Raw genomic sequence first — 9,008 nt, 5'->3', positions numbered from 1 at the left:
ATTTCCAACTTCTTGTTATATCACTGAAATAAGCTTTCATTGCAAACTGTAAAAGTATCTCAATATTTCACATGCCGTGTTGCATGAGCAGAAACTAATATCACCAGCTTTGCTATCCATGCTCTGAAATTGTATAACACCTGTGTAAACAGCGCTCTTCCACGTCGGAAAGCTTCAAAAATCGGGAATCCAACATTGAACAACAAAATTAAAGGAATATTTTTTCTAAACCTCGTAGTTGTCCGTCACAGCGATGCATAAGTTTGAAATTTGACTCACAGTTGCCTACAACCTTCCTCTAAGGTGTCAACACGTGCAAAAAAAATTCCACAGCTAAGAAGTGTAAGGTGGGTTAATGATGTCACAAGTACATCGAGTTTCACCACAATACTGCCCGATGCCACCATGGACGTGTCACACGAAGGGAAAGTCGTCACACCCCATCTTACCCACATTTCACCCCTTCTTTTGAAGCCTCTGCGTTGGAGGTCGAACCACGACATTCAGCGTTGAAATCACGTGGTTTTCCTATGGGTTGCCGAGGAAAACATTTCAGCGCACCACCGCTCAGAATCGATTCGAAAAAGGCCTCAGGGGGTGGCAAAAATGGCATCAATGAAACCAACTCTCCCCTTGGGGCGATGATTCTCACACATTTCGTGGTCGAAAACGACGTTCGCAGTGCGATGAGCAATAGAAACAATGACAACGTTCGACAGTGCTGCCGCCCCCTGGGCGTAGCCTGTTTTAAGGACATCGTGGGCCTGCACGACCATTGAGCGTGATCTGTAACCGCAGTTTTTGCGCTGGTATATAGGGTGGAACTGCTAGGGACCTTTGAAAACCATTCAACGAAAACTGGTCGTGATCCGAAGCAGCAAAGGGTGTTTATAATTTTTCATCCCTCCTGTTTTGTGCCCTCCTGAAGCGTGATCACAGGGGATGCAACATAAACATGTGTCTGAATAAAATGCCAAAAAGTCCCTCTAAGATCCCCCGGTTCGTGCACCATCCTATGTGTCACCCACATACCATTTTCGAGGCCATTAAAGGCGTGCCTGTGAGAAACTGTGGCACCAATCCTGTGATGCAGCTGCTCTAGCGCTTGAAGGTAGGCAGACCCCACCTAAGGGGTATCGAAGGGATTACCTACCCCTCAGGCGCTAGAGTCACAGCGAGGTTGATTTCTTGTCAAAGTTTCTGACTAGCACATTTATAACGTGCTCAACAGATTTGCATGGGTGCACCGAGGACGTTGCCTAATTGGTAGTGTCTCTCTGTGCATGTGTTATACCCAACTGCCATGAAAGGACATTCTTGTTGTGCGTGTGGCGAAGTATTTACAATAAATAAAGGAATACTAAGCCCTTGGCTCCAGTAGGAGCAAAATAAATCAGTTTACTGTTAGTATTAGTAGTCTGTGAAGCCAGAAAAAATACAAGTACTAGTACCAACGTAGAATCAGGAACAGAACTCCCTATAGCTGCGAATCGTGACAGCGTTAAGTGACCAAGTTTTGTGAAACGATGCTAGGCGATTTGATCAGAGATCTAGATAATGGCAGCTTTGCGCCCTCTAGCTTCTATCATGCATTGATACTGCCTTTATCACTTCGTTTCACAACAACCGTCGCATGCTGATGAAGGTTGGCAGCGCTACCGCTAGTCCAGCTGCCTATGCGCGATCGCCAGTTGACTACCGAGACTACTGCAACTGAATTGATCACGTGCTGGCGTTTGTCTCAAATCAACACGCTGGGGAGGGGGAGGAGGGATGGAGCGCAGCCTCCTACCCCACGCTGATTCCGATACCATTGATTAGGCCCTCATGAAGACAACGAATCTACATTGCACGGTATGCAGGATAAATTTTCTCAATTAATCGCCGTCGCCTGTCCATCTGAAGTCAACAAGCCTACTTTGAATTGTAATCAGTAACAATTTTCTCAATTCAGCTGTCGTCGCCTGTCTATCTGGAGACAACGAACCTATTTTGCATTGTATTCAGTAAATAAAAAAATTAAGCTCATCTGTCCCCGCCGGAACATTGGAAGACAACGAGGTTACTTTGCATTACAGTCAGTCAAAATTCATAGCGATTCATTTACCGTCGCCTACACGTCTGAAGGCATCGAGTCTGCTTAGCACTGTATGAAATCAACTTCAAACTCGCCATTAACCTAATGAAGAAATTCCTTGAAGTCAATTAATCCCAATAAAAGAGCGTTGTAGTCTAAATTACTAGTCTCATATTTTGAAGAAATCACTAATGGCAAAGATAATACTCTAACATTCACAATTATTCATTTTTAAATGTAACGTTGAGGCTGTCAGTAAAGAAAGGAACCGCCTTATTCTCAGTCACGATTTGCTGCTATTTTGGCGTTCCTTAAAGAAAGAAAAACATGATGTTTTATTTGGCTACACTTAATCTTGTGGACATGTTTTTTCTCTTTTTTTACCTGTACTTGTGCCGTTTTAAAGAGAAAGTAACAATGAACTTGTATAATGAGCATAACCTATGCATTTCCTACTGAGAATTAGCCATCAAATTACATTCTAGCAGAATTCAAATTTTTTTAAGTCCTCTGATTTTTTGGTCGAAACCTCGAAACCTATTCATCTTGTAGAATAGCTTCAAACCTTCAAGGGGGCGATGCAGTATTACTTTATGTAAAGGTCTTATTTTTCTTGTAATTTTCAGCAGAGCCTGTCTTATGGGCGCACGTGCGCTTCATTTTTATTTGAATGCGAGAAAGCTTTTGCGGAAATACCTGTAACTCAAGAATAATGTGATGTAAAACCAGCCCAAAGAAAATCAGCAATATAAAATCAGCATGTGGTTGAAACAAAACAAATATTCAACATTGTCTATTGTTTGTTTTCTCGTAGTAGTGTAGCTCTGCACATTTTTCTTGTTTCTTCTTCTTCAGCGTGCCTTAGCGAGCAGGCACATATTCTAAGTCCATTCTATGTTTGCTGGTTCGTTCTTAGAATATGAATCTGATGTACAAGGCCTTTTGTTATTATTCTTGTCATTAGTTCTCTCCGTGTGGATATTTAAATATTTGTGTGCAAATCAACCCTATCTCAGATCGTTTTTGTCTGAAACAGCGAAGTCGGCAGATCATTGAGAAGAGATGTAATGGCAGGACGCACATTGTTTTTAGTCATTAATTTGTTATTGCTCTTAGCAAGTCGCGGCCCTGAGACGGAACGCCGATCATCTATATATTTCTTGATCTTATGACGTGAGAGAAACTATTGTGATCGCTTTGGCCATTCGTCTCTGGTCAACGATTCCATCGGGTTTCTGTCCCGTCAGATACCAGCCCCACTCGACAATACTGACAGGTGGTAGCCGACGGACATTGGCTCACGTATTCGTTAGTAACACATCTACAACTTTTACTGAGCATACTGCGAGGTCATACCACGCCCAATAGCAGTGCGTTAATAAGGCGACATTCCCACCATCTAAATGATGTGTTGCTCTCCCTCCTACTGGTGATAGTTGCTTTCTTGTTGAAGAATTTAATTTGTGTCAGTTAGTGTTCAGTTAAACTGATCGTCAGAACTGCGATCTTTACGCTCAAATTAAACTATTATTAACTTGTACAGTCAACATTACGTCTTCTCACAAGCTTGAATCAGTAAGCTGTGTTAATGGTTATGAGTTACCTCGAAGAAAACCGTCTATTGACACACAGTCGACATGGGTTTAGGAAACATCGTTCCTGTGAAACACAACTAGCTCTTTATTCACATGAAGTGTTGAGTGCTACTGACGAGGGATTTCAGATCGATTCCGTATTTCTAGATTTCCGGAAGGCTTTTGACACTGTACCATAAAAGCGGTTCGTAGTGAAATTGTGTGCTTAAGGAATATCGTCTCAGTTACGTGACTGGATTTGTGATTTTCTGTCAGAGAGGTCACAGTTCGTAGTAATTGACGGAAAGTCATCGAGTAAAACAGCAGTGATTTCTGGCGTTCCCCAAGGTAGTGTTACAGGCCCTTTGCTGTTCCTTATCTATATAAACTACTTGGGGACAATCTGAGCAGACGTCTTCGGTTGTTTGCACATGACCCTGTCGTTTATCGACTAATAAAGTTATCAGAAGATCAAAACAAACTGCAAAACGATTTAGAAAAGAATGGTGTGAAAAGTGTGAGGTCCTCCACATGAGTGATAAAAGGAATTCGTTAAACTTCCGTTACACGATAAATCAGTCTAATCTAAAAGCCGTAAATTCAACTAAATACCTAGGTATTACATTACGAACAACTTAAATTGGAAGGAACACATAGATAATGTTGTGGGGAAGGCTAACCAAAGACTGCGTTTTATTGTCAGGACGCTTAGAAAATGTAATAGACCTACTAAGAAGACTACCCACACTACGCTTGTCCGTTCTCTTTTAGAATACTGCTGCGCGGTGTGGGATCTTTACGAGATAGGACTGACGGAGTACATCGAAAAAGTTCAAAGAAAGGCAGCACGTTTTGTATTATCGCGAAATATGTGAGAGAGTGTCACAGAAATGATACAGGATTTGGGCTGGACATCATTAAAAGAAAGGTGTTTTTCGTTGCGACGGAAACTTCTCTCGAAATTCCAATCACCAACTTTCTCCTCCGAATGCGAAAATATTTTGTTGACACCGACCTACATAGGGAGGAACGATCACCACGATAAAATAAGGGAAATCAGAGCTCGTACGGAAAGATATAGGTGTTCATTCTTTCCGCGCGCTATACGAGATTGGAATAATAGAGAATTGTGAAGGTGGTTCGATGAACCCTCTGCCAGGCACTTAAATGTGTTTTGGAGAGTATCCATGTATACGTACATGGTTACAGGTGATTCTTTGTGGATACCAAGCTTCTTTGCTATACCAACGTCTCTGAAGAGCTTCCATTAGACCGTCAACGGTACGTATTTCAGTTTTGTTCGTCACGTAGGTCCCATACGTCGCGGTAATAGTATAAAGTGAATGTAGTGACTTTGTGCTTAATCTGTGTAATAGCGATTAAACACCCTGAAGAAATTTGCTAGCACCGGCGTTAGCAACGGCCTTCCATTCTGGGCAGCTTCAAAAATGGGCAATTTTGATGGTTTAAATCTAACTGCATACCTTAAATATAACTGCAGATCAGCGTTAAGTTCTCTATGAATCCATATGAGGATCTCAAGATGGGCGGTGAGACCGCGTTGCTATAGAGCAAGCACTGTAAGGTATTCATGCAGTTTATCGCTTACATGTAACTAACAAATCAAACCACAATAGTGAAACAACTTACACAACAGTTACTCGCGGTGGCTTGACGAAAACATACTAATTCCTGACCAAAAATATGCCTGAAGAATCGCTTTGAAATGGAAAAGAAATGAGATACAAAGCATTACTAATAACATTAAACAATGCAGTGAGATATTCTGACTGGATCACAAACTATAAAGCTAAACTATAAACCAATAGGTTTGTGGAGATAGCCGGACTTAACAGTATTATTAGCAGCGCCCGGCCAGGTTTTATGTCAAAAAGTGTATATAAACGTGTTCTGTCTCGGAAACGGTTCGGAGTTGGACATATATCCAAAGGGAGCTTTTTGCCTGAAATGAGCGTTCCTGTCATATCTCTGAAAGTTGACCATTACCTCTGGAACACCCTGTATATCACAAAAATAGGTAGACGCGAAAGGCTTACTTATTGGAGTAAAGGATTCGATAAAGTCTAGTGAGGATGTTGTGGATTTCAAGTGTGAAATAACCTGGGCAAAGTTAAGCATCAAATGTGGATCAAACAGTGTACTTGGATGCTTGTATCGACCACCTGCGTCAGGAGCTGCAGTGGCAGACTGCTTCAGAGAAACTTGCAGAATATCTTGAATAAGTTCACTGATCACCCTCTTTTAATAGGAGCAGACATCAGTTCAGAAGTTATAGAATGGGAAAATGCAACAAATGAAACAGGAGAAAGGGTTCAAATGGCTCTGAGCACTACGGGACTTAACATCTGAGGTCATCAGTCCCCTAAACTACTTAAACCTAACTAGCCTAAGGACATCACACACGTCCATGCCCGAGGCAGGATTCGAACCTGCGACCGTAACAGTAGCGCGGTTCCGGACTAAAGCGCCTAGAAACTCTCGGGCACAACAGCCGGCTCAGGGGGAACGAATTACAGACGTCTGACAGAAAGTGAAAACTGGCAAAACAGGAATGGGTACAGGAGAAACGCAAGGATGTAGAAGCATGGATAATCAGAGGAAAGATAGATGCTGACTATAGGAAAATTAAAGATACCACTGAGGAAAAGAGAAGGAACTGTATGAATATCAAGAGTTCAGATGGCAAGCCTGTGCTAAGCAAGGAAGGGAAAGCTTAAAGATGGAAAGAAGTTATAGAGGGTCTATCTAGGGGGAACAAACTTGAGAACAAACATATATACAGGGTGAAAATTATTGAACTATATGAAATAAAAACGTCGTAATTTCTTAACGGTTTGCCTTAGACCGTCCAAACTGCAAGGTGGGCCACGGGGCATGATGGAATTAGTCTCTGCACGCACACGCTTTGTTGCTGTCAGCCATTTGCACTTGAAAATGCCACGGTACAGCTTGCTGAGCATATAGCGCTTGTGAAGGCCTACTATGTGAATAATAACAGCCCAACTGCGGCTCAAAGGAAGTTTGCGACAGAGTTCACGCTGAAGATAACCGGTCCAAGTGTGCTTACAATCAAGAATCTGAAACTGAAACTTTCATTCTAGAATCAAGAATTTGGTTCAAAATGGTTCAAATGGCTCTGAACACTATGGGACTTAAAATCTGAGGTCATCAGTCCCCTAGAACTTAGAACTAATTAAAACTAACCTCACACTCATCCACGCCCGAGGCAGGATTCGAAACTGCGACCGTAGCGGTCGCGCGGTTCCAGACTGAAGCGCCTAGAACCGCTCGGCCACAACGGCCGGCTCAAGAATTTGATTCGTAAGTTTGAGAGAACGGGTAGTGTTCGTGATGACAGTGTTGGCAATGTCGGTCGTCCAAGAAGGGTGACAATGCCTGAAAACATCAAGAAGATACGCGCTGTTTTTCAAACCAGCCCCAGGAAATCGATCAGACGAGCTGCACAACAGGTGGGAATTAAATGGGAGACGCTGCGACAAATTGTTGTTGGGGATCTGCATCTCTTCCCATACAGAATTCAAACCCATCAGCCATTAAGCCCCACGGCCATGAAACAACGGTTGTGTTTCGCCAACGTTATTGTCCATAGAACTGACGAACAGGACTTTGATGTGAATACGATTTGGTTTAGGGAGGAAGCCAACTTTCATTTGGATAGGTTCGTCAATAACCAAAATTGGTGCATTTAGCGAACTGAGAATCCGCATTTCGCGATCGAGAAGTCTCCTCACCCTCCACGTGTGTGAAGCGTACATGTCCAGTCACGGAATAATTGGTGCGGTATTCCTTGATGACACGGTGACTACCGAACGGTACCTGAAGGTTTTAGGTGATTTCATTCCCTTTATCCAAAGCCCCCCTGATTTCGACAGGATGTGGTTTATGCAAGACGGAGCTCGACCCTATAGAAGCAGGAGAGTGTTTGATGTCCTGGAGGAACACTGGCATGGAGTTCGATTGGCCGCCATATTCTCAGGATTTGAACACATTTGACTCCATTTTGTGCGGCTATGTTAAACACAACGTGTACAGCAATGACCCCAAAACGATTGCTGAGCTGAAAACAGCCATTCAAGACGTCATCGGCAGCAGCGATGTTCCGACACTTCAGCAGGTCATGCAGGATTTTGCTGTTCGTCTGCGCAACATCATCACCAATGGTGGCAGGGATATCGAACATGTCATACCCTTAATCCGAATATCTGTAGTGACGTTTACATGTTGGATAAAGTGTGTGCAAGCCACAGTTTGTAACTAATTAATTTTTTTTATATTGTTGAATAATTGTCGCCGGCCGGAGTGGCCGTGCGGTTCTATACACTACAGTCTGGAACCGAGTGACCGCTACGGTCGCAGGTTCGAATCCTTCCTCGGGCATGGATGTGTGTGATGTCCTTAGGTTAGTTAGGTTTCATTAGTTCTAAGTTCTAGGCAACTGATGACCTCAGAAGTTAAGTCGCATAGTGCTCAGAGCCATTTGAATATTTGTCACCTTGTATAAGTGGGACGTGTGTCCGTATAATTTACTTTGTAGTCAAAACTATTCACTGTAGATCAGTGGCGCTTATGCATGGACGTCGCCTTAAGTCTCGCATTGTGAATGTGGTGTTTTGGTCGCGGTGGGTGGAAGTGGCTGGTTGTGCGTGGCAAAAATTGTAATACTAACTGTGAGGTAACGGGCGAATTGTGGTGCCCTGAAAATATTCTAAGTTGGCTGGGCCGCACTGGACGCTCGTAAAAGCCGGGGCCCGGCAGCAAACACGTAGTGACAAACGTTAGCCGGACGAGAGGGGTAGCCCCAGGGCATGGTCCAGCCGCGTGGCTGGGAATTCCGCTGTGACGAGGACGGTGCTTTGTGACAATGAAGGAGACACGCCGGGAGTGCCAAAGATGGCGGACTTTGTGAAACCTTAACGGCAGACATTTCACAGCTCGTATAGAAATTAATAGTAGCCAGATGAATCATGATACTTCAAAAAGAAACATGTAAATTACCATTAATTGCACGACGATTCTGATGGTGTAATCAGATTTTCAATATTTTATTAGTTTAAAGTTTAGTATCTGACGGGGAATTATACAAGTAACACCCAGCAACTAATTTCGAAAATTTAAACGGTTCATCCGATTTCGTCGATCTACGTGTCCTTAGAAAGCTATTAGTGTAAACCTAAATTGGTATGAATTACAGGCATGTAACTTAAATAGTACATGAATTATTGGAGGTCAAAGTGGCCGATTACTATCGATCGCGTCAGGCCATAAGTACTCCACAGTTACACGAAAACATGGTAGCAGCATGCTTATAACTATAT

Source organism: Schistocerca cancellata, chromosome 8, assembly GCF_023864275.1.
Source record: "Schistocerca cancellata isolate TAMUIC-IGC-003103 chromosome 8, iqSchCanc2.1, whole genome shotgun sequence".
NCBI classification, from domain to species: Eukaryota; Metazoa; Arthropoda; class Insecta; order Orthoptera; family Acrididae; genus Schistocerca; species Schistocerca cancellata.
Note: the sequence above shows the minus strand (reverse complement) of the source record.